Here is a 3252-nt window from a genome sequence, read left to right on the forward strand (position 1 = left end):
ACAGACACACACACACACACACACACACACACACACACACACACACACACACACACACACGTCTGCCTGATAACCGTCAGAATAAAGCTGGCTTACAGTGGAGCACAATGGAGAAGAGAAAGCTTTTGTCTCTGCTGAGTGTTGTTACAAATTTCCCTCCGTCAGTCGATGTGAGTGTGAACATTTCAGATAAAAGAGGAAGACAGGCTGTAATTACACAGGACTCATTTCTGTCACATCCACTGGAAAGAGACACAGAATGCCAAAGTGATTATCTGAATTTAGCTCTGCAGTGATTAAAAAACCCGATCACACACCAGGATGTGCTTTTGATACGATTTGAAGCATGAAAGCACAGAAACATGGCCGCTTATCAGCAGCATGCAGACCCGGCAGAGGGTCAGGAGACGGAGTCAAGCATCTCTCATTTCTGGATCTTTGTCTCCAGACCCTGAGCGCTTGACGGAGTCAAGCATCTCTCATTTCTGGATCTTTGTCTCCAGACCCTGCGCTGTCAGAGACGTTCCAGGACAGAGTATCACTCTGCAGAGAGCAGAGGACGCTTCCTACCAGCGAGGCTCTCCCACTTCTGCTGCTGCACTCGGTTTTTAACACACGTTTTAGATTTTTGTTTCATACAGTTGCAACCAAATGTTTACATACACTGAATAAAAAGACACAAAAGACGTTTTTCTCATCATTTGAAGTTAAATCACATTTCCTGTTTTAGTTTAGTTAGAATTATCAAAATTATTTATATTTTTTAAAAACCCAGAAAACTGGGGAAAAAAATTTTTTGAAACTTGAAAAGCACCAGAGTTAACGGTCTTTAAAACGGCTTGACTGGGTCAAACCTTTTGGTTTTCCTGTCATAAACTTCTGACACATCTGAGTTTATTTTCAGTAAATATTTCAGCAGATGAAACTCCAGATGAACAAACGTTTGGTTTCCTTTACGAGTTTCTGGTGATTGAATCAACAAATTATACATAAAATCAGATAAACAGGATCAGGTTCACCTTCAGAAAGTTTAAAATAAAAATAAACCAATAAATCTCTTCATGCCGTCATAATATTTAAAATCTCTGGCAGAATGACGTGAATCATAAAGTGGCGTAACTGAATAATAATAAATTAATTGTACAGATATAATTTAAAAAGAGTAGAAATTATGATGTGGAGTAAACATTAAATGTGTAAATGTGTTTAATATGGGAAAAATTTTGATGAGACAAGATTCATCTTCTTCCTTTTGGATATGAAATATGTTTTTTTTGTTTACTTCTTAATTATTTAATTTTTTTCTCTGACATTTTACTGTTTGAAATGAGATTTGTTTTCATGCTGGATCTTCTCCATGTTACACTGAACGATCAGCTGAAGGCAGTCGCCGTGGAAACGAACAGATTCATTCTGGAGGACATGAAGAGATCCAAGATGGCCGACCATCAGTTCCTCACAGCTGCACTTAAAAACCAGCAATAAAACGGGATTTATTTAGACGAGTTACATGAAATAATTTAGTGCAAAGACATGGACAAATGTTCAACAAATTAATATCTGCTAAATAAATCCCATTTACTTATAAAATTATAAAAACTGAGTTTTATGTGTTAAATTAAAACAAACGTTTCCTCTCATTATCTTTCACTTTGAAACGTCTTTCTCTCCAGAAAATGATCTGAATGTTGTCTTCATGCCACTGATTTTATGAGCTAAATTTTAGCATCATGCGTTATTTTATGACGGTGTGAAAAGTGATTTTTACAGTGAGCGTCCGCTACAGTCCGCTGGGAGAGCAGAAAACAAACCGACTTACAGAAATGAACATTCACAGGGTTTTTATTTCCAGCCTCTTGGAGCGAGTGTGAAATATTCATCACTTCCCATGATCCCCCCTCACTCCCTCTGTTCTTGCGTAATCTTACATAATGTTGTGAATATTTAAAGCAGGTTCAGCTGAAGGAAGGAGGACAATAGCTGGAAACACTCAGGCGGAAAAAAACAGACGTAAAAACACGAGGAGGGAGACGGAGCAGTCAGAAACATCAGAAACAGGAGAAATATTAGACATACTAAAACATCAGAAATATCAAAACATCTGAATATTAAACATAAATCTGATGTTTAAACCCACAGAAATCTGCAAACATTGTGATGATTGAAGTGGACGTTAAAGTTTGACATTTAAAATGATCCAAATGTCAGAAATTCAAACGTTTCCTGGTTGGAGCTGCTTAGAAACACCAACAACTTGAATAAATCAAACAAAGTTCAACATGATTTAGGAAGGAAATATAATTCATCACAAGTCAGTTTGACTTTCAGCTCCAGTTGCAACATTTTCATGTTTTTTAGGTTTTTAGTTTTTGTGACTGTTGGAGGAATCTGAAATCTGTTTCTGGTTGGAAAATCATTTTCCAGAAAAAGTTTTACTAATAAAATGCAAACCTAGAATTATGAACACGTTTAAAACCCAATAAACTATAATAAAGAAAGGAGTTTGCATTAGTTCACTGACTTTACTGGAATAAAATATTTACATTAATGTCAGTACTGACCTATTTTATTTAATGTCTGACAATGTTCAGTGCTTTTCCTTTATGTTATTAATAATGAGAACAGAAATAGTAAATAATTTAATATTAATTGAATCCAAGCAAACATAAATTCTTCAACTCGTTTTCGCAGTGAGATCCTCCTGCGTGTTTTTAACTGAATCCCTGATTTCATTAATAAATACAGCAATAATTACTGCCATGAAGTAAAAACTGCCTCTGATTTCATACGTTCACACAATAAAACCAGATTTAATCTTTTTTTTTTATCTTTTAACTCTTTCACAAACACTTAGAGATGAGCCGAAAAGCGACAAAATAGAAGGAAGAAAGAAAAGATGAAAAATACAGAATTACAGATCATTTCAGCCAACAACGGCCCAGTCAAAGCAGCACCAGTGTGCGTGTGTGTGTGTGTAGGTGTGCGTGTGTGTGTGCGTGTGTGTGTGTGTGTGTGTGAAAATAACTGCAGATACCTGCTTTGATGTCCGGCTCTTCAGAACCCCATTGAGAAATCAGCTGGACCCCGAACCTCAGCGCAGCTCCTGATTGGTCAGGAGTTCTGCTCCTCCAACGCCATTGGCTGCTGAGGCCGCTCTGATGCCAGCGTTCGCCTAGCAACAGGCGCCAGAGCATCTACTGCAGAGCGCCCATTTCACTCACACACACACACACACACACACACACACACACA

Source organism: Poecilia formosa, unplaced genomic scaffold (assembly GCF_000485575.1).
Source record: "Poecilia formosa unplaced genomic scaffold, Poecilia_formosa-5.1.2 Scaffold428, whole genome shotgun sequence".
Taxonomy (NCBI): domain Eukaryota; kingdom Metazoa; phylum Chordata; class Actinopteri; order Cyprinodontiformes; family Poeciliidae; genus Poecilia; species Poecilia formosa.